The sequence below is a fragment of the Leopardus geoffroyi genome, chromosome D3 (assembly GCF_018350155.1).
Source record: "Leopardus geoffroyi isolate Oge1 chromosome D3, O.geoffroyi_Oge1_pat1.0, whole genome shotgun sequence".
Taxonomy (NCBI): Eukaryota; Metazoa; Chordata; class Mammalia; order Carnivora; family Felidae; genus Leopardus; species Leopardus geoffroyi.
In genome coordinates this window covers 66474260-66497674 of record NC_059339.1, presented here as the reverse complement: position 1 = coordinate 66497674, position 23415 = coordinate 66474260, and the positions used below count along the sequence as shown (strand labels likewise).

The 23415-nt window shown below is 53.1% G+C and overlaps 1 protein-coding gene and 1 long non-coding RNA gene across 2 annotated transcripts in view; one reads left to right on the top strand and one right to left on the bottom strand.

Annotated features, from left to right (window-relative positions):
* Window positions 1–23415, bottom strand: part of RNF165 (ring finger protein 165) — a 113606-nt gene that overhangs the window by 45600 nt on the left and 44591 nt on the right. The gene's annotated exons all lie outside the window — the stretch shown is intronic.
* Window positions 2795–5426, top strand: LOC123588064. The gene is made up of 2 exons (XR_006707680.1): window positions 2795–3279; window positions 5258–5426. It is a non-coding gene; the product is annotated as an uncharacterized LOC123588064 (long non-coding RNA).

Genomic DNA, 23415 nt, shown 5'->3' with positions numbered 1-23415 from the left:
GAGGACAATGAGTGGCAGAAAGCCACCACCCTGCCACCACCCCGCGGCCCCTTAGCCTCCCCACCCAGTACTTAACAACACAGAGCCAGACAATTCTTTCCCTATCGAAATCAAACCTCAGTGTCACTGCTTTAGTGTCTTTCCTCCTGCACTGTCCTTGGCTACAGTAAGGAAGCGTGTGTCATCCCCCTTCACTTGCACATAGACGTGCCCCAAACCTCAAAGCCTCCTTCCATCCCCTTCCTTCACTGCTCAGAAGATCACACCAGTCAAACAGGACTTGCTTGTTCTAGATTATGGTGGCTTCCACACTGTCTTGTTATGGTCAGGGTATCTCAGATCACAGTACCTCTTTTTTCCCCCCTTAAGTGGAAAACAAATTTGCGGACCATCCTTTCTTTAGGGGCGGTAAGGATATCGATGTTCTTTTTTCTCTATCTTGAATGTTTGTAGTGATAATGATGGCCGGCATGTATATTGCACCCAGTGTGTGCCAGGCACGGTTAGATGCTTCTAACATATTAACTCTTGTCATCCTCAGGATTCCACGGTGTGGCTGCCGCTATTATTCCCACTTGCCCAGTGAGAAAACCAAGGCACAGTGGGGGCAAGTAACTAGCCCAAGGGCAAACATGAGGGAGGACATGGCCCTGCGGGCAGATAGGCAGTGTCTAGGGAACTGCGACTTGAAACAGAAACCACCAATTGCAAAGAGGCCCGTGTGATGATTCATAAAACAGAAAAACGGCACAGCGCAGACTAGCTAAGCTCAAATGCTTTGACACCAGCTCATCCACACCCATCTGTTCCAAGAGAAGCCCACAGACAAACTGATCTGACGGCAAATCCGAGCAGGCTTGCGTGTTCTAAAGATGTGACTTCTGACTGTTCAGCAACCCACTAGTTTACCGACTCTGATCAAGACCGTGCTGGGATTCTTTCCAGCCCCCAAACTCTGGGTGCACCCCTTCTTTTTTTTGATATAATTTACTGTCAGATTGGTTTCCATACCACACACAGTGCTCATTCCAACGAGGAGGGCGCGCCCCTTCTTTAGCGCCCTGTTTGGAGGTGCCCCGCAGTTGCCCAGGATGCGTGCCCTCACTTGCTGCCGCAGGCTAATACCCCTGACTGAGTTGGGATACAGGTGTGTTCCCGCTGGTCTTGGCCGGTGGGTTTTGACGCGATAGACGTGGAATTTGAATCTCGGAAATCAGGTTCTCCGGGCTGAGTGTTTCACCTCTAGAGACCATCTCCTGCCTCCAGGCTGTCATTATAGATGCCGTGGGCCAAGCTGATGCCAGTCGGATCAGCCCGAGACCAGCTCTGGCTGAGCAGCGAGGAGGTAGGACTTGGCAGATTTCCCTCCTGGCCTCTTTACTATTCCTTGAAGCAGACCTGAGATTCCTCCCGCTCACCTTTCCCTGAATCAGCAGTCTCCATCACAGCACCTCGTTCGGCTACCTTCATGGTTCCCTGCTCAGCCCAGGACAGGTGCCACCCATCACGCCTGACTCCAGCTCACCGCTCCCACTCACTGAGCCACTTCCAGGCCTCCATACATATTGGAGCTTTCCTGTCTCCAAATATCCCCCCAGGGTATCCCCCCCCCCAAAACCGAAATGCAGCCCCCTTCTCCGACGTCCATCTTCCAAGACTTCAGTGTTCAGCCACCATCCCACCTCCCCCAGGAAGCCTTCTCTGACTCCCTCACCGGATCTTTGCCCCCCTGGATTGCTGAAGGCGCGATCCATCTCTGTGTTTCTCAAAAGACAAGGTCCCCCGAAGCAGCATCACATCTGTGATGACATAATGCCTGTGATATCACCCAACTTTTTACCTGAGTGGATCTTGTCACCTTACCTAGAATATATGCTCCTTCCAAGCAGGAGTTCCCTGACATGCCTCAAGACATCGAGCCCAGGCCCAGCAAGTGCTTCCCTGCCCTTAATTTTTAAAATCCAGCTATGAATAGCAGCTGTGATTCATTTTTTTCCCCATGCAAGCCACTGCTGGAGCCGTGGGTCTGGAAACAGGCTCTGCATTAGAGGAGATTAACCTTCAACTTCAAAACAAAAACAAACAACAACAACAACATCAACAAAATCAACAAACTAACCAAGACCTCATCTGCCTAAGGAGAAAATCTATAAGGAAATACACAGACAGGTTAACATGGTCTTGTTGGGTGATGGAGTCAGGAAGGATATTTTCCAAATTTCTTGTTACATGATTTTATAACAGGAGAAGAAGTAAAGGCACAGGCTGATAATAAAGATAGCATGCACCAAAGAGAGAAAGCCCATGGGAGCAAGCCAGACAGAGCTAATTCCCAGGCCAGGCCAGCCCGAGTGGCCACACTCGGGTGGGGTGTCAGGAGACTGGCTCAGAGGGGACACCTGCTTCCTCCAAAGGCCTGGGGGGTCTGAAGCAGAGGCCCAGGCCAGAGGTGGTGTCCCGCCCTGTGGGGTGAAGGCCACACACGCCCTGGGAAGGGAGGCGGTAGCCCCCGTTCACTGAGCCCAGTATTTCAAATAGATCTCAAACGCTGGGGAATTCAAGGCAGATCAAAGGATGCCCAACTCTATGCGGTAGGATGCAATTTATATATAGTCCTCATTTCCCCCAAGAGCTGGGAGAGGCAGGGGCAAAAGTCAGGTTTGAGAAGGTTTTAGATAACTCTTAAATAAGAGCTCCATAAATAGCCATTTTTAAAGGGAAACTAGGCTGTTCAGGGACAGAAGGAGGGTGATATCAGCAAAGACAAGCACCCTTGGCCTCCCGGTCCGCCTCAGGGTTCTGGGCTGGATGGGTGGGTGCTGGGGGCCGCATGCCGCGTGCCCTCACTGCCCACTCCCAGGCACCAGCCAGGCCCCGCCCCAAGGACGGCAGCTCCTCGGGACAGGACCAAAAGAGGCCCCCCCGCCCAACATCTGGCCTCGCCGCTGTTGGTAGGCCCTGTGCCCAGGCTTCAGCTCAGGCCCACCTCTGATCCCACTGTGATCAAACGTGTCAGCCTGGGCACTGAGCACCACCCCCTGACCCAGATCCTGGTGTTCTAGCTCCTAACCTGCCACCACCTGGCAGGGTGACCCTGGGCAGGGCAGGCCTCTGTAAATGAGCCAGATGAGAGGCTCTCTATGAATTCTTCGAGTTCTAATGCTTCGTCCCACTGCAAGGACACCCTGGTTTCCCAGAGGCCTGGGACTGAGGACCGAAGGGCTGCACATCCTGGAGAGGCTCTGCTCCAGCTGGCCGGCCCCAGCCAGCACCCACGAGGTCAGTGGCGACTAGAGGTGGGGAGCCAGCCCAGGTGGGGGCCACCTGACAGTGGAGCCGCTCCCCTGCCCAGGACGCCCAGTCCCCAGATGGTGGCCGCTCTCTGAGGAGGCTGTAAAAGGCTGGCTGTGCAGAAGGAGCAGTTTCTGAGCAGGAGGGAGATGAGAAAGGGGACATATGTGTGTGAGGCTGTGTGTTTAAATGAGTGTATGAGTGTGCACAGGTGTGTGAGCGGGAGTGAGTGTGTGTGGATGAGGGGAGCGTGTGAGTGGGTTGCATGAGTGTGTGGGTGGGTGAGGGTGTACACAACGTGTGTGTGTGTGTGTACTAGTGTGTGTGTGTATATGAGGGGAGTGTGTGCACGCACAAGCACGTGAGGGTAGTGAGGGTATGTGTATGTCAGTGTGCAAATATGTACAGGTGCGTGAGTGTGTTTGGAGGGAGTGTGCATGTGCGTGGAAGGGGCCTGTGAATGTGTTTATGGATGTGTGTCGAAGGGATACGTAATGTGTGTGTAAATGTGTTCCAGTGTGTGAGTGTGTCCGATAGGAGTGTGTAAAGATGTACACGTGGGTGTGGGTACGTACATGAGTGTGTGGTTATGTACAAGTGTGAGTGTGTGGATAAGTGTGTGAAGGTGCACGCGCGTGTGGGTGTAGGTGTGACTGTGTACCCGTGTGTGAGTGTGGACACGTGAGGGGACCGCGTGGTGTGTGTGGATGAGTGTGTGAGGGCATGCGCATGTGCACAAATCCCAGCGGAATCTTACTGGGTGGGAGAAAGGGAGATTCGTTTCGGGGAAGGTCTTACATACAAATAACTCTAGAAAACAGCTCTCCTCCCGGAAGTAACCCCGAATCTCTGCAGCCAGCCCCAGACACTAAGACGCCAGCCAGCGTGTCCCATGACACGTCTGAAGCCACCCATCCAAATCAAATTTATTTCCCCTCCCACCTGTTCCTCCACCTGTCTTACCCCTTGGGGTACACAGAACCCATCTGGACCCATGGCCAGGGCAGGGGCCTGGGAACCTTCCCAGGGTCACCCCTTGTTCCCTCTCTCTCTCTCTCTAGCACCCTTTCAGTCCAATCCTGCACCCACTTCTCTTGTTTCTGCCACCTCCCACCGATACCCCAGCCCCCTGCCTCAGCTGTGCCTGCGGCCCTCACGGTCCCTCCCTGGGCCACCACCGTACCCCTCACCCACCCCACCACCTGCCTGGTGGGCCCCACCCTGCGCTCTCTGGGTGTCAGCCCGCCGGCTCGCAGAACTCCGCGGCTCCCACGAGCTGCCTGCCTGCCTCCCTGGCCGTAGGCACCTCCCTCGGCCACTGCTATTCCTGGGGAGCCCTCCGAGCTGAAAAACCTGGCCTCTCAGCTGCCCCCACGGCTAAAAATTCTCTGGGATACTGAACAATCACTCGACCTCCCTGTGTCCCAGAGAGAGAGGCTGCCACACTGCCCACGATAGATGTGTTTGAAATAGTCAACTCGTTTCATGAATCAGATCCTATGTAAAAAAAGAATTACATGATGAACTTCATCTCTCTGAACATTTGAGTTTGGCCATATTATACTCGCTGTAAGTTAAGCGCATCCTGGAGCACAGTGGAAAGAGCACAGACTTTGAGGCTGAATGGAGCTGGATGTGGAGTCTGCAGATATCACACAGACATTCCAGCCACGTGACGTAACTTCTCTGAACTTCTCAGTTTCCCCAACTCAGAACCAGGGCTGATAATCTCCCCTTCATCGAGTTGGAGGAAGGTGGAATCATATAATGAATGCCGAATGCATTGCATATCTGACACAAAACAAGTGCTTACTATTAGCTTCCTTCCGTCGCCCTTTCTCCTGTCCTTGACCTACATCCACCAAATTACTTAGAATTCATTAGAGTTAGAAGTTAAGAAGAGTAAGGCAGCCAGTTGTTCAGCACATTCACTGGACACATGTCTCTTAACTCTGTTAAATTGTAGTGCGGCATGGGGAAAGGACTTGCAGACGAGACCACAGACCTGCTGAGCAATTTTGGAGGAATCACACATAGCAGCAGAGGGCCAGACATTTCCGACCATGAATTGTGTTTAAATTTTCCCACAAGGAAAAACGATGAAGTCTAGAAACTTTAAATTGGAATCTCAAACACCTTGACAAATTTTTAATGGGTTTCGAAATGGTTTGTGATCCCTTAAAAAGGGAAGGGGGAGCAAGAGGAGACTGACAATCACTAGGGGCCAGTAGAGTTCCCTAAAGAACGAGCCTTTCTGATGGGGTTACCTCGGTTGGGAGATGTAATGGATCTGATTTTCACCAGGCATCTGGCACATGGCACAAGGAGGCGTTCTAAAAATATTCCCTGCAATGAATGAATCAGAAAATGGAAGAAGACTGTTATAAAATGTTTGTAGATGAAATGAGAAATGTAGTCTGGGTAATAGACACTACACTCAGGTAAGCTGGCCCAGTGAGTGTTGGTTAATGTCAGCCTACAGGAAGTGGGGAAGGGAAGGCTGTCATCAGGGGCACACCAAAGATGTCAGTGCTTAGCCTTGGCCAGGTCCCCGTTTTCACCAACTACTTGACTGTAGATCTACCAGTCAGGCTTATCACGTCTGAATATACTCTAACCTGGGAGGGATAGACTTTTTTGTTGGGCTACACACTCTGGATTCCAATGACCCAGAAGCATGGACAAATCAACGAGGTGAAAGAACACGGGCAGAGATGAAGGAGCCAAGACAGTTCAAAAACGCCTGAAGGCTGGAGGGGAAGACTGCCTAATGGCACCCAAGTAAATGAGGTCAACAGAGGCCATGAACGTGACTCGAAAAGGCTAGCACGATCTTAACATCAGTAATTAAATTCACGACAGGGAGACCAGAGGAGGTGCTGTGCAGCACCCTAAAACCCCAGGAAGGTTCAGAACATCAGGGAACGCTGAGATTTGTCTTCAAACACCAGAAGGGCTGCTCCTTGACAGAGGGAACACACGAATTCTATACAACACAAGAGGCTAGAGCTTGGGGTGAGCAAATAAAAATACAGGATGCCCAGTTAAATTAGAATTTCAGGTAAGCAACAAATGGTTTTTAGTATAAATATGTCATGTGCAGTATTAGTAGAAGTATGTCACATGCAATACTTGGGACATACTTATACCAAAAAAAAAAAAAAAAAAAAAAAAAGCCCTATTCATCATCTATCTGTGATTCGAATTTAACTGATCATCCTGTGTTTTATCTGGCCACCTAATGAAACTGGGGTTGGAGAGTAGAATTTAGAGGGAATATAAGTTTGCAAAAGCCCATGGCATGGAGGGTGTTCTCAAGGAGCAGCTGATCTAATAAATGAATTAGTCGAGAAGAACCAACCAGCAGGGAACAGATGCTTTCACAGGTATATACACGTGGCAAAACTCATCAGACTTTACACTTTAAATACATGCAGTTTGGGGCGCCTGGGTGGCGCAGTCGGTTAAGCGTCCGACTTCAACCAGGTCACGATCTCGCGGTCTGTGAGTTCGAGCCCCGCGTCAGGCTCTGGGCTGATGGCTCAGAGCCTGGAGCCTGTTTCCGATTCTGTGTCTCCCTCTCTCTCTGCCCCTCCCCCGTTCATGCTCTGTCTCTCTCTGTCCCAAAAATAAAGAAACGTTGAAAAAAAAAAAATTAAAAAAAAAAAAATAAATACATGCAGTTTATGGAGCATCACCTATACCTCGACAAGTCTTTCTGTAATAGAGGAGGAGACCTCCTGCAGAGAAAGCTAAGTCCAAAGCCTCCCGCTGGGAATCGAGGAAGGGTTTTGTGAATCTGCATCAGATCTGCAGTTTCCAATTCTTCTCTGCGTAAATAGATCTCGCTGAGAGTCCTCCCTCCCCCAACCCGCCCCACAAAGAGCAGACCAAGGCAGGCGGCCCCTCCCACAGTGCAAAACCCCTACTGTGGTGGGAGATGCGTGCTGTCAGCTAGACTCCGGAACCTGGATGTGCGTCCTGCCCCCTCATCCCCCCCACCCCCGCCTATTTGAGGAGCAGGAGGAGACACTTCCAAAACCTCCTCAACTCAAAGGCCCATGGCACCGGGAAGCCCCCTGGAGGGGCTTGAGCCTCGAGGGCTGATGCCGGTGGTTTGCAAGGGCAGCCCAGAAGGCGGTGGACGTCTCTTAAGGCTGGTTTAGTGGGAAGATGGCTGGAGAGAGGGAGAGCCAGCTGCCTTTGTGTGTTCCTTTGCTCCATCCTCTGACCCTGGCATGGCCCAGGAGGAACAAGGCCCTGAGTAGCTGGGTGACCATGGGCAAGTCACTCGGCCTGTCCAAAAGAGGATAAGGGTTTTGCTAAGTTCCTTTCATGCCTTCATGCTCTTGGATCCATTACAGAATGTAAATACATGGCATCTTCATTCTTAATTGAATGACACGGAGAGGTCAGAAAAATTCCGTAATAAGGAAACAGTGTCCTTGCCTGACGGCGGTGGCTGCAGAAATGGAGGTGGGGTGCAATGCTGCGTGCCGCCCTGACTTCGACTGGGATGTGGGCCGCTGACCTGCTGAGTTTGGTGTGGCCTGTCCAGCCGGCCGGCTGCTGGGAGACCCTGGGCCACGCCGAGGCCAGCATGGCAGGTAAAGTGGCTCCCCGGGTAACGGACCCACTGGCCCAGGACCTCTCCCTCAGACAGAGCCCAGAGGAGCACTGGGTGAGCCTTTGTCCTCACCTCTGCGCAGGGCTGAGTAGGGAGGGCCCTGGGGACCCAGGCCTGGGCTTCCCGTGCCCTCACCTGCCACGTCACATGGCCCTGAGGCTCTCGGCCTGCATGCAAAGTCCCTCCATCCTTGCGGGAGGGCCAGGCCTCCCAGCATTTCCAGTACAAGACTTAGCTTTGATGGTGGCCATCTCTGCCTCTGGCAGCTTTGGCCTCGCTGTATCCCATCCCCATCCCCATTCCTTCCACCTGCCCATCTAGAACCTGCTCTCCCCAGTAGACCCAGAAGGGCTGAGTTGTAAATGCCTCCATGAGCCCTGATCCCGAGCCCTCACCAGCACATTTCATTCTAGCAGAAGACCAAGGAGGGAAAAATGCAAACAGAGAAAACAGGATTTGGCCCTCAGGAGCACGGTGACAGGGCTGCTGAAAGCTGGCACAATTCAGGCTGTGTTCAGACCTAGGAAGACGACAGAGCATCCCCGACAGACTGTCTGACTCGGCCCACCACACTAAGAGGCACATTGACGCGTCAGGGAATGTTCTGAACAGCTGGGGACTTGTGAGAACAGGGAGGCGTTCTGACTGCAGAGAAACGACAGTGCATAGGCAAGGTTCTTCCCCCATTTCTGCGGGTCACACAATCTTACAAACTGCCCATTAACAGACTGAGGGTCCCCGTTCGATCTGAGCCTGTCGGAGAGGGGACGAAGGCCATAACAGCACTCTTTTAACAGGCCAGGAAGAAGCCATTGGAGTCCCTAATGAAGCCACATCTATTCACCGGGAACCTGCTGGGTGCCCAGCCCCTCTCCCAGGGAACACAGAGAAGCGAGCAGTCAGGACCCTGCCCTCGATGTACTGGCCAAGCCCAAGTACAAAGAAGGCACCCAGAGACTGCCCATATGGTCCAAGCAAGAGGCTCAGAAGAGAGGAGCCGACGAGAGGGGTGATCAAGGAGGGTCAGAAAGGCCCAGCCCATTTTTAGAAGTCTGAGCTGGAGAGGGACACCAGGACATCCAAGCCCCGGGAAATGAAACCAGGGGAAGGCTAGGAGGTGGGGTGAGGGTCCAGACGTGAGCATGGGGTGCTCTCTCTGAGAGTCAGAGTGTCCAACACCGAGGGCCTGAAGATCAGAACAGCCAGGGTCTGGTCCCATATCTGCATTCCACTAACCCGGTGGCTCAGTTTACTCATCTGTAAAGTGGGTTGCTTGCCCCGATCACCTTTCAGGGTGTTGTACACAAAAGTGCTTTGGAAAAGCCAATCACAATGTAGAATACAAGGGCTCAGCATCAGGGAATTGGAGAGAAAACCAGAGAAACAGTCCAAGATGAGACAGAAGAACAAGAGTAGATCCTGGACAAGAAAGGAGGTGAGTTGACGAGTGCCTGTTGAATCTGGAACCATCTAAGCGTGTGCCCTTGTCTGCCGTTAATGAGGGCGTCACCCTAGTCCACTATGATTAGTTATTGCGTGAGCCATTTCCGGTCTCTGCATCTCAGTTTCTCACCTATAAAATGAGATGCCTTCTGTTTTATAACAGTCCATGATTCTGGAGCTCTCCAGGAGCCCTCCAACGGCGAGAATGGGAAGAGCCAATATTTGCCTCTAGGACTGGCTAGGACTGGTCTGAAGCAGCATGGGACACTGTCATTGCCAGCTGACCCTTCCTTTCGTTGCCTCCCCTTTTCTGCCTGTCAAAGCCTGTCCATCCTGTGTCCCAGTGCCCCCCGGACTCTGTTCTCTGCCACTAGTCAGCAACCACAGCACATTAGGTAACCAGATAAAACAGGCTTTTCCTGGGGAGTCACATGTCTTTGCCCAGTTCAAGTGCACACATTCCCAGGAGGCCTCGCTGCCTGGCCCCGTCTAGCGAGGAGTATTTGATGGAAAAGGGCATCCCAGTTCTACCATCCATTCCCGCATGCCCCTGGGCAAATGCTTCTTTTCAGGAGTTCCTTTGTCCCCATCCGGGAAATGGGCACAGCTATCCCTGCTCAGCCAATATAATAGGGCAAAAGGGAGTTGTGGGGAAAACCCTGTAGTTGAAGGTATTTCACAATCATAATACATGGAAGCGTAGTAGGCACCCACCCCACCCAAGAGCATCAAGCAGAGGAGCGGGGTCACTGCATCTGGGGTATTTGGCCTCTCCTGCCATAGGCACCGGAGACCGCGACGGCAGGTATCAGGCTACTGGTCTCCACGGAGCTCCAGCGCTGGACTGTGTGCTCTGGGTCACACAGATCACACAACGATCCGTGTCCAACGATCACAGTGGACCCCCACCATTCCAGACCCGCCAGCCCACTGTGCCACCACAGCTCACGCTCTTCTCCAAGCTTTCCCCACCCGCCCTCGCTGTCCCCCAGCCCCGGTGTCCCGGCTGCACGATCTGACTGTCCATCCCTGCTGGCTAGCAGTCTCACCTGTGCCAGGTTCTTGTCCCCACTCACAAGGGGACCTTGGAGACGAAGGGCTGCATTTCTTCTCCGGGCCATCCACAGCTGCTAGCAAAGGCTCAGGCCACCACATGCACACTCAACATATAACACCTGGTCTCCTGGTATTTGTTCTTCCTTCTACCTGTCCCCTCTCTCCCACCCTGCCACCTCCCCGTGACCTGACACACACTCACACACACACACACACACACACACCCCTGCCACTTCTCCATAACCACACACACACACACACACACGCACACACACACCTGTCTCCTCCCTGAAACCACACACACCTGCCTCCTCCCTGTGACCACACACACACACACACACACACACATTCCACACCGCCTGACCTAAGTGACTGATATGGTAATCTCCACTCTCAGTCACCACTGAGAAACCACACACACCGGCCTGATTTACTTCCCAATCTGGAAGGAATCCCACTTTACCTCCTGCCCTAGGCCCTACTCCTGAGATGTGGGTGGAGATGAGAGGGAGGACTGATATCTCATTAAGACCCCTTCCTTCCTCCTCCAAGCTGGAGAGCAGGAAGAGGGGACGCCTCAGGCACAGGCCCGCTCGGGCCAAACGAAGCCAGGACTCCGGGCCTGCCCCGGGGGAGGCTAACCTCGTTGACTCCTGGCAGAAGGCAGCTTCCTGTTTCTAAGAATCTGGGGCTTTGAAAGTCTGTCCCATCCCGGCTGCCCTTACACAGACAGCATTGTGGTAAATCTCGTGCACAGTCTCAGATTTCCCTTCCAAAGCTCTGAGGCTTTCAAAGGAAAAGGGAAGCCAGCAGGCTGCCGAGACACCCGCTGGATTTGGCTAAACTGAACCACTTGGAAAAATCAGCAGAAAATCCACCCAACCCACATGGTGCCGAGAACTTGGGAAGAGTTTCCAGAGACCCGGGCCTCTGCATGCCCTTCCGTGGGTGGCCCAGGCTGTCGCGACATGGGTGTGGTTTGTAAGGCCAGCACTTCCGAGGCTGAATGGATGCCTTCTCAGTCACGTCCCCCATGAGTCACGTCCAGCCCTCGGTCTGTGGTGGAGACCTGGGCAGATCTGACTCTCAGAGTAAGTAGGGCTAAGCTCAATAGACAGCAGGGACAGAACAAAGACCACTGAAATCAGGTTATGTGATTTCAGTGAGGTGAATTCGTTGAATTAATCTCACGCTCAACAACGGAGAACCTACTGTGTGTCAGGCACATGCTAGATGCTCAGAACTCAGGGGTGAACAGAGGCCATATCCTCAAGAAGCTCGCCATCCGGAGGGGTGACAGGAGATCTGCTCTGCCTCCAGGCAGCCACAATTTCTCTGCAGAAGCCTGAACCTGCTGACATTTCCCTTTCCTCGCTCACTAGCAGGGCCTGGGCTTCCCGTGGCCTTCCAGAAAGCCAGATGAACTCTCTGAGAGAAAGAACACAAAAAAGGCCTCAGCTGTCCCCTCTCTTACACTGTGACTCTGCAGTCACTCCATTAGAGGCAGAGTCTATGTCCGCACCCTAGAATCTGTGACTTGTGGCCGATAGAATGAGGCAGAAGTGACTGTTCTAGTCGCAAGCCTAGGCCTCACAGGGCCCTGCACATTTCCTTTTCCGTTTCCCTCTCTCGGATTCCTGCCCCACCATGTGAGCAAGTTAAAACTAACCTCCCGCACAATGAGACCAAACAGAACAGAGCCAGGACAGCCCCGGTGGCCAGGCAGGAGCACAGACGTGGGACAGAGCCCAGCCAAGGGCGGCAAACCGCATGCGCACACGTGGGCCTCCCTGAGACTTCATGAGGCCGGGTGCACTACAGGGGAATCGTGAGCTCCAGCAAATGATTCCGGTGCGCGGCTACTGGTGTTGGGCGACTTAGTACGCAGCGTGGTTGCGGCACTCGAGATCGACACAAGGTCCAAAGCTAGCCAGCCCCACTGCAGAAGGAAAGTAGGTTTACCACTCGGCTACTTCTTCCCATCCCTGCCTGGCCCCAGAAAGCCTCTGAAGGAAGAGAATTCAGGGCTGGGACCCTTGCAGTGAACCTGTTAGCTCACTTTTCTCACACCCCAAACTTGAGTATTTTCCCAGGTGACCCCTGGCTCCTTGGAGCTTCAGAGAGTGAACAAGATCTCATCTCACCCCCTGCAGCAGGAATCATGGCTAGAATCACGGTTAAAGTCATTGACTTTGGGGCAGCTGGGTGGCTCAGTCAGTTAATCGCCTGACTCTTGATTTCGGCTCAGGTCATGATCTCACGGTTCATCAGTTAGAGCTCTGCATCGGGCTTTGTGCTGACAGTGCAGAGCCTGCTTGGGATTCTCTCTCTCCTTCTCTCTCTGCCCCTCCCCTGCTCGGTCTCTCTCTCTTTCTCTCTCTCTCTGTCTCTCTCAAAAACTAAACTGAAAAAAATTAGAAAGCAATAAAATCGACCTTGGTGTCAGCAGACTCAGGTTTGGGTCCTGGCTTTGCCATTGAGCAGCTGCAGAAATGTTGCTTAACTCAGCCTCAGTGAATTCATCTGTAAAGTGGAGGTGATCATCCAAGTTGGTCCCTCAAGGGGCTACGTGTGATGATATGTAATGCCACAAGTTCTCAAGTGGAGGCGATCTAGCCCCTCAGGGGACACTTGGCAATATCTGGAGACATTTTTAGTTGTCACAAAGTTGGGGGGACAGGTTCTGCTACTGGCGTCCAGTAGGAGAGGCCAAGGATGTTGGAAAACATCTTAATGACGCCCGGGGTAGCCCCCACTATAAGGAATTATGCAGCCTCAAATGTCAACAGTGAAACCCCAAGGTGTCCAGCCCCAGTCCCTGCACACACCAAACAGCAGTGGAGATGGTCACACAGCCCCTGGGGAAGCGGGGTCCAAGGTCCCCTGTATTCCTGGGACGTTCCTGGCAAAGCGGCAGTAGCAAATTGGGTGCGGATGATAGTTATCCCACCTTCCATCTTTGAGTCCATCTACCCCGTGTGTCTATAACATGGGATCCCAGCCAGTCTGGACGGAGTTTAGGTTTCAGCTTGAGTTCCAACAGGGGGAGGACATTTCTCAGTTTCTGGCCGTCTGTGACCAAAAGGTAGCTGTCTTCACAAACTAAGTGAGAGGTTGTGCATGGGATTTATAGCACTCTTGAGCAAAGTCCCACATGAAAGTTAATGCTAACTGAATGTTGCGGGTTCCCAGAGATACCTTGTACGCTCTGCTAGAGCATCTGTTTTTAAAGAACTAGTCTGTAATGAAATACACTGGAATCTTCCTTTGCTGATTAAGAAGGCCTTTGGCTCCTGCAGGAATAATCGTGGGACCACTTATTAGGATCCACAGTTGTCCTTGCACAGGGTCAGGGACGTGAAGGGAAAACTCTGCCTCCGGGGACTCCTGCTTTTTGGATTTGGGTGGGCAATGGAGGGTCCATTAAACCCCAAATAGAAGTAAGTAGGAAAACGCCCCCAGGATAGTTAGTTGTGGATACACGTCGAGCCACCTGAGAGACTGCATTCTATCTGATCAATCTGAAGCCTCCCCCACTGTAACCATGTGAGGAGATGAGCTGGGAGCCGAATGGGGAAGTGGATGGGGGGGTGGGGTGCAGGGAAGGATGGGGACTCAGGACCCACAGAAGTGAAAGTCCGGAAGAGTCATTAGGGTGTCAGCCAGCAGACAGAGGGAAGGGGAGAGCCCTTCCCAGCAGAGACCAATCCAATGTCAGGGACACCAGGCAAGCCAGAAGGAAGGAGCCCTCTCGGTGTGGGGCAGTGAGCTGGTGTGGGGGGCTGGGACACACGAAGGATGCCAGGTCAGGGCCCAGAAAGATGACCTCCTGTGGTGAAATCAGGACATGCACTTGATCACCTGAGGTTCATATTCTCACCCCATTTAGAGTCTGTCTTTCTGCAGGAGCCTCTTCATCATGTCAACATCCCTAGTCATTTGCACCTAAGTGAGAAGAAGGTTCTGGAGGAAGGAAATGAGTGCGAGTCTGGTTTGCAGTAGGGTGTGCCCTCCCCATGCCCTGGGGATGCTTCTAGGCAGCAGAAAGCTACAGGGAAAGGTGGGGGCACCTAAGGCCACTCTCCCCGCCTCCCATAATGCCTGGAGCCAGCGCCTGGAGACGCCTACAACCCCACCAGGCGGCAGGCACCGTATCTTTTCTAAGCCTTGCACCAACCAAGATTCAGAGGCTTAACTAACAGCACAGCTAGCATGTGGCAGAGACAGGCTTTGAACCCAGGTCTGTCAGACTCCAGAGCCCTTCCAGTTTCCAAACTGCAAGTCTACCCTGTTTTCTACTTACTGGGCCATCGCCCTGTAGACCTCTGCAGAGTAGCTGACGCTCCCAGGAATTGGGAAATGGTTTCACTGGGTGGGAGGTTTTAGAAACTGCAGGTCACATCAGGGTTGGACAATCACTTGGAGTGGGGTGACAGCAGGTCTGAGACCTCACACTTGGGTGAATTCAACAGCACACGGGCCAGCTCCAGTCCTACCCGGTGGGTAGAGGAGGGGCCCGTGGCGGGCAGGGCATGAGGCCACCACGGAAGGAGGAAGCCTCCCAGCTCTGAGGACTGTGTTTCTAAAACCCTGGGGAGAAGGGAGAACAGGGCGCCCTGGGGGCTGCCCTCTGGAAGGCTCTGGTTAGGCATCCTACCTCCTAGAGAGAGCTGTCGGCAAGGAGGAAGGTCACCTGGTCAGGTGCTGCCTGGTCAATGGCCCGGGGCCCCGGGGCAGCCCTGTCACCGGCAGAAGGCCCGCCACAGCCCAGAACTGTCCGAGAAGATTCACACCATGAAGCGCTCCTCAAATTTAACTGGATGTTGTCAGAATGAAACCAGTGGGCGTATCCTCTTGACAAATACGAGAATTCATAACACAATGCCCTTTTGTGCTTCTGCTTTTAACTTCAGAGGCACAATTTAAGCAAACCTGACCCATGAAAAATCTGAATCTGTGAGGCCGACAGAGAGGACGTAGCTCCCCACGTTGGAAAGGGCTCATCCTGCGCCTTTGCTGTGCGGCGGGGGGGGGGGGGGGGGGGGTGAGTTTGGGGGCCCCTGGGTCTCTGTGCCAGTGATGTGAGGAAGCTGCTTCGGGGATTCCATTTTCCCTCGAGCTCTCAGGGAGCTCGAACATGGTGGTTCTCAGTTCCTGGGGCTGGACCCAGATGGAAACAGGACCAGGAGTCACCACCTAAAGGCCAGGGCCGTGCATCTCGCTTCACTTCAGCTCCACGGAGGCTCCCTGCTCTCCTGCTCACGGCGTGATGATGCTGGGGGCTGTTCCTCACATAGGCCCCGTCCCAAGCTGGGTGCCCGGCAGGGGCATAACGGAGTATTGAATCGAGGGCCCTGGCGGTCAGAAGGGAGAGAACCAAGTGGCCGGGGACAGTGTCTCCATCAGCCCCGAGGCTGCCCGGGCACCTGCCCGCCTTGACCTCATCCCGTGGGTCCTCCCCTGTGAACTGACCCAGCCCCCCCACGCACGGGCTCCCTCGGGCAGCTTCTGCCAAGTCTGTGTTCACGGGCCCAGCAGGACAGGGCTACGGCCACAGACGGCTTCGCACGTGCCAAGGGTGGCTTTCAGGACCCAGCAAACAATACCATACTGAGTGTTGTCCCCTCCCACCAAGTATGGTCAACAAGGGACAGCTGGAGGGCACTGAGGGCCCTATTGTGGGATGGACACGTAGGGCCATTCCCGACAGCAAGGAGTCCCTGGCTGAACCCAGTCAGATGCCCCACTGAGCGGTCAGGAAGGAGAGAGGTGAGCGCGGGCCCGTGTGAGCCCAGCCTCTTTAGGGAAGAGGCAGGCTGAAGGTGAAGTCCAGTGAGGTGAGGGGCTGAGAGGGCAATGGCGTGGAGGCAGGAACGAAAGGAGGGATGTGTGTATGTGTGGGTGTGGGTGTGGGTGTGGGTGTGGTATATGTGGGTGGGGGGCAGGTGTGTGTTGGGGGCCAGGCTGGCGGAGGGAAGCGAGCAGCGGACACTGTTGGAGATGGACACGGCCAGGCCCGCAGCCGGTGGCCCCAGTCGGTGCTGTGCAAACTTATTTTAAACTCCGACAGACCAAACGGGGCCGCTTAGGTCGCAGGGCAGGTGGGAGAGTCGGGCTGTGCCAACCACCTCTGCCCCCCTGCGGGGCCTGCCCAGGAGGCTCCCGGGAGCCCCGTGTCTCCCCAGGGCACAGGTGGGGACGCATGGAGTAGGTTCAATACACGTCGCATGTGAAGACACCGGGGCTGGAGTAACGGCAGCAACGTGAGCGCCGTCGTTTCTGAGGGCATGAGCGCGCGGTGAGCCTCGTCTCTACCTCTCACGACCCGCGGTCACGGCCGTGTCATTCCCCAACAGAGACACAGCCCGCAGCGCGGAGCAGGGACCCGACTTGCTCCAGGATCCATGGCGCTAGGAAGGCGCGAAGTCTAGAACCCCAGTCTCCCGCCTCCAGACTAAAGAATGTAACTCACGTGAAACACACCCCACGAGGAAGTGCTAGTGAGCGGCGAGCTGGAAATGACCAAGGAGCGTCGGTCCCCCCACTGAGGGAGCCACGACCAGCCCCGTGTTTTGTCCTCGGCCCTGTGAGGCAGCAGCTCTCGTCCGCAGCCCCCCAGCTGGCAAAAGCAGATTCAAAGCCAGCCCGTCACGCTTGGAGACCGTTATGAAACGTGAAGTGTGCACATTGTGCTCACTGCTTTCAAGAATTCCAGCGACGGCTCTCATGAATGGCAAGTCGGTCAAAATCAGTCAAAATCCCCCTGCAAGCAATAGTCTGCCATTCACCACGGGCTCCCTAAATGATTCATAGCCATCACCGCTATGAGGCATCATATGCCCATTCCACAGATGAGGCAAACGAGCTACCGAGACCGAGGGCTCCCGGCTCAGCAGTGATGCAACAGGAACCTGAGCCCAGGCTAGCCTGGAATTCTGAGTCCCGTTCTCCCGCCTTTCCTTCGTCTCTCCTTAAGTGCTTAAGTCCACACCAGAAGTGCTCGTGAATGGGGGCGGATGGATTCATCGTCCTATAGTGAAAAAAATAGAAGAAACTGGCCTATTTCCATCCCTCAGAGAAGGGTTAGTGTTCCGTTTCACAGGAAGCCAGAAGTCCACAAGCTTTAAAATCAAGCTCCACTGAAAATAGAATCTATATGCCAGAGCCTTGTGAAACCAGCCCCACCACCTGAGGACACAGATGCAGTGACCCGGCTCCAACCTCTGTCACTTGCCGTCAGACCAGTGATGACGAACGCAGTTGGTTTCCTAAGAGACCCCCACCCTGGCTGAATCTCCCACTATGCCCCATTCCTATGTCAAGTCCACCCTAAGGGGCGTGGGGGAGGGGCAGGAAGAAGAACGAATCATAGGGTCTGGAGATGTTAGGGAAGGCTAGGGGGCTTAATCCCAGGGAAGAAAGACAGGGGAGAGTTACACTATCCCTCCCTCCACCAGCTGTGGGCGTCTAACTGGGTGGCTCCTGTCCACCCCACCTCCCTTTCTGTGCCTCCAGAATGAAGGGCTTGAACCAGATGACTCTGACATGCTCTGCTTCCTATACATAGTATGTGTCTGTCCCAGGAGAAATGTATCTAGAGCATTTAGAATTTACAGTGACGTTTCATTTATCAGCCTTGTTGAGAAAGATTCACACAAGTGAATTTTCCCCATGACACAAACTTACCCATTGAATCCCCATCATTTAGCATGGAAATCTTTCCTAAATGCTCACTTAGTTTCCTAGTTCCTTCTAGTGGCTAAATATAACGTATCCTCCCCTATTTCCTAGTGGTCAGAATTACCCAGTGGTGAGTTGTGATAAGGATGAGGGTATACACAGTTGTCTCCGTGATAGGTTCTGCCGTCCCCAAGCCTGTCCTTCCCCTTCCAACTGGTTGCTTTCAATCTATTGTTGACTGAGCACCAAGACTGGTAGAACTCTTTGTAAACTAAGAGTCAATAAACTATGAGAGAAATCTAAGACCCTATGCCCCAGAGTTAAGCACGTGAGCTCCATGAATGCTATTTCAGTGTTTTGTGCCTTTTTTTTTCTTTTTTTATCTCTGTGTTCTTAGATCTGTTTTTGACCGCCCCTAAGTGGGGTGTTAAATTTTCACACCCACCTCCTCCACACAAACATGTCTCTGGGTTCTCCAGGTTTACCCCTCACTCTGGGAAAATGACATTTTCTTTGATTCATCCTAAAACCACCTTCCAAAAGAGCCGCTTTTTCATGACTCGGATCTGGTGAGCAGGCTGTTGCCCACCCCACCACCCACGCCCACCTGAGGAGCCGACACCCCCAGAGCAAAACGAAGCCATGACGTCGATGACCCCCGCAGACCCCAACTGAGGGCAACGCCAATTAGTGCCAACCCGCGTCCTCCTGTGTCCTTGTTCATGGCTGAGGCAGACCCTGAAACCAGAGTGCAGGCATCTTGCCCCCCCCCCCTCCCGTGTCTTTCTGCTCATCTCGTATGTCCCAAAGTGTGTTTCAGGAACATATTGTGCGGCAGGACTCAGCGGCTTGTATGTCGCTGAAAGGGTCCTAAGACCAAATGTGTCCAGGAAACAGGGGTAAAAGAAAAGTTCCCGGATATTCAAGCCTGTAACGTAACAGGTGAGTGGTGAATTCTTCCAGGTAGAGGGGACATTGCATACAGGATATGTCAAACTTACCCAGCCAGGACCCAAGCGTCCCTTGACAAGGCCACCTTATCATGCAGCTACCCTCCTTCACCTCCCCGCAATAATTCCAAATAACCATCGAGCAAGCCTCTCTCAGCCTCCTGGTCCTCATGGGGCAAATGGGGGAGTTCATCTAGATTGGGAATGGCAAGGAGGCATGCGTGGGACGCTAAGTGGTGCATACGTGGCAGATGCCAACAAGAATCTGGGAACATCCTGGGCTGCCGTGCGGTCGGAAGAATTCTAAAGCTGTCTCCAGGCTCAGGAGGAATACCCACCTGGCCACCGAGGATGTCTGCCCCCACCCCAGGAGCTGGGCTGGCAGCTGGCGTGCCCCCTATTGGCTGTCCCTGTAACTAGAACCTAAGGACACGTAAGAGTCTGTTTTGGGGGGACCTGAACTTGGGATTTCAGAAGCCCTCAATGGCAGAGACTGGAAGCCTCTCCAGTCACGGAGGCCGCCTGGGGTTTCTGTCTGTTCCCATTTGGTGGGTCCTTGCACCCCTCACTCAACCTGCTTGCTCAGCTCCAGACCTCCTCCCGTTCTGATGTCCTTCCTTCCCACCTTCTGGACCCGCACTCGGGTGGAGTTGGAAGCACACAGTTTCCACATTTTACACAACCTCAAGAGGACCTAGCACAAGTCTCTCCGCTAGAAGCCCTGAATACTGCAAGTCCTATACAAATGCCCCGTCCGCAGAGGTAAGCGCTATTTTCATGCCAGACTCACTCCCAAAGCCTCCACTGTCTTGAGGAGAGCTGCTTCCCCAACTTCAGGGTAGCCCCCGGGGCACTGGAATCATGGCATTGAGGTCAGAGGGAGCAACTTGGTTTAATGCAGGAGCTTATTTTAATTTCCCACACCCACTGTGGAACTCTCCAGAGGTGGGTTCTGGTAATCTTTTTCACATGTGCCCTGGCTGGACACTGAAGTTGAGAACCACAGTCATCAAGAAACTTGTCTGCTGAGCTGGCCAGACCAGAGCCCTGCGCTAAAAAGGCACATCAGGGGGCGCCTGGGTGGCTCAGTCGGTTGAGCGTCCGACTTTGGCTCAGGTCATGATCTCGTGGTTGTGAGTTTGAGCCCCCATGTCGACAGAGCCTGGAGCCTGCTTCAGATACCGTGTCTCCCTCTCTCTGCCTCTCCCCACCTCACACTCTTTCTCTCAAAAATAAATAAATATAAAAAAAAATTTTTTTAAAGGCACATCAGGATCTCACTGCAGCGAGACCACCAGAAATCACTGTTTCTCTGACCTGACCCACTCTTCCTTGGGGATTTTGCAAGAAATGAATTAGATGAGATGTGTTTGCAAAATGCCTGGTCAACACCAGCACCCAACAGGACCCATAAACATCAGTGTCCTTGCTCCCCTCGGCTAGTGCTTAGCTGCTCTGTTGTTTCTCAAGCCCTGCTCACCGTGCCAAAGGTTCTAGAAATCAGAAGGTGGAGGGCTCCCAAAAACTGGTCTGCTGGGGGTAGAAGGCAGGAGGAAGTGGTAGGAGGGGAAAACAAAATCTTCCTCTGAGAGCTTCATGCCCAGGCTTTCACTCTACACCCTGGATCTTTCTATCTACAGAAAAGACAATCTCTACTTAACTGACGGCAGCTGGGGACAAGGAACAGGTTTGTTTTTGTCCACCGCTACCTACATGCTTGGCTCTTAGTAATTATCTATTGGATGGATGGATGGAAGGATGGATGGAAGGATAGATGGAGGGATGGATGGATGCATCTGGGGTCAAGTCATAAGATGCCACAGAAAGAGAGTTGGATTCTTGTTCTGGCCCCAACACTTGCTGGCCTTGGAAGAAAATTGATATTAACCCCACTGAGCCACTGCTTCTTGTCAAATAATGGTGGTTATATCTGTCCTGACCTCATCATAGCAGGATGACTACATATATGGTGGCTATTTGGTAAAACACCAGATCATACAAATGCCAGAGGTGATGATGATGACAGTGACAGTGTGGTTGATTCAAGAGGTGTCAGAGTCCACAGGCCCTGGTATGTGGACAGGGGGACTCATTCAGCTTTTGCCTCTCCAACGTGGGCACCGAGGCAGCCAGGAGAAGGAGGACAACCTGTGGGAGCCCATTTCCTTCTCACCCATGAGAACATTCCCCCCCAAACTGATGGGCCAAGGCATTTGCTGCCAAGGCCCATGAGGCTGTGGGTGGAGCCCAATACCTCCTTTTGGCAAACCAACCAAGAGGAAGGCCCAGATGGCCTGGAAGCTTCCTCCGTAGACACGGGGTCTATGTCACCAGAGCCCCAGAGCTGGCAGACACCATCATGATGTCATCCAGCCCTCTCCTCTCAGTTTATGGAGATGCTATGACAGTCTTCTTGGCACGTATTCATAAAAACAACTCCTCCAGCCCCAGGCCCTTCGCTGGGCTCAGCTGAGCCCAGCTGAAACATCTGTCACTTACGGGGGGGGGGGGGGAATCACTTTTCCAGGTCAAAGGCAAACACTGATTTATTCATTAATTACCTCCAGGGGGTCCTGCCAAAACCATAAGAGAGGAGCAAGAGGCTGGGTTGGGGGAGTGGCAGAGAACCTCTGGAAGAAGGTAGTGGGCTCCCAGTTCACACTCCAGAGGGTCAAAGGTGACATGTTCAGATGAAGGGCTGTGGGGCTTGTATTTAGGTTTTCCCTCTGTGCCTTTCCTTGTTCCTCCTTTCACCCGTCAGCAGAGAGGAGAACATCTGGGAATTTAGAAGCTCCAGGCATGGTTCTCTGTCCAGTAGGGTCATCAGAGCCAACATGGAAAGCTCCCAGTCTTGGGCTCAACATCCTTGTACATCACCTTGCTCTTTAGAACCCCTTTCTGTGTTCATGAGCATGCACACAAGTTCCTAGTTCCCAGAGCACCTCCAGGCAAGACGATCTGTCATCAGTCACTTACGCCCAGCTGTGAAGATGCACCCCCCCACTCCCATCTCCCAAAAGAATGTACAACATCTTGGCCTGGCCCTCTGTAAGTCTCATTTCTGTGCAATTTGATTTTGGGCCCAGGAAGAAGCCCTGTAACTCATGAGGTAGAATGGGCTTCTCCTAGCCCCTGACATCACATCACCTGGGCAACCATAGTCTCCAACTCAAGAGACAAGAGCTGGCACCAGTATGGGGAGTAGGATCTCAGAGGACATATGCCAGTGGTGGTTGGACTATCTCCCATCGAGACTTCAAAAGGTTTGCCAACCAAGAGGTTGAAGGGGGCTCTGGAGACTACTCTGGAAATCTCCGAGGGGGAGGGAATGGGGCCGTTACATGTAGATGTGCTGTCTGTGCCAAGCACAAAGATGTCCCGCAAAGGGGGGAGTAGGACCAAAGCAGCAGTGGGTGCAGCCTGGCTCTGGCCACATCTGCCAGCGGGGAGGGGAGCCATTTTCTAATTCACGCAAAGGTGCAGAACGGGCTAGCCTTGGCCCGAAGTGGAAAGACGTGAAAGGTAGAGACAGACCCCTTTTCTATCAGAAAGCCGTGCTCCTTCAGAGCTCCTGAGTGAGTGGGCTCGCTTTCATGGGAGGTGCTGCATGTGGGCCTGTGTGGTGGGGCAGGAATAGGCGAATATATGTCCGTGGGAAAAACTCAAGGAAAGAGCAATGCATTTGGGAGAGTAGAAAATAAGGGCAGAGTTCTTTGAGGAAAGAAGAGGCTTTCAAGGCCCAGTTCTTGGCAGATCCCTAAAGGAGAGGGTCCCTGTGGTAAGGGAGTGGAACCCCACACATACACGCACACCAGCCTGCAGGAAGGTCCCCAGGAAGACTGGGTGCCCACAGGGAGTCCCCATGAGCTCTGGGGCGTCTCCAGAGCCTCTTGGATTCATGTCCATCATAAAGTGTCCAGTCCAGGTTGTTCTAATAACCAGAATGGAATGTTCTAGATGAAGGGAGGGGTCAACCAAGTAGGTGGAACGGGACCAGCAGAGGGGGACAGTGACCTTAGATGGTTAAAAAAAAAAAAAAAAATCCTCTGTGCTATCTCTGTCTTGGGCTCTCTCTGGCTGGAATCCCTTAGTTTCACCTCTGGCTTATTTCTGCCTGCTATTAAGGAAAATACCCAAAACTCTGAAATAAGGCAAAAAAGAGACTACATCCTTTCAAAGTCATACTAGAACACTAACGGCCCTGCCTGAGAGTCATCTGGCTTTCTGGAACAAGGTAACTTTACCTGACTTCCTGGTTACTACTGAGAGAACCCAGTCTCCGTAAAGTTAGATTATCCAAGGTAAGGTGCAAATGATTTTTGTTCAATGGAGAATACCAGTTTTGTATCTAATTTAGCAATCTTATTC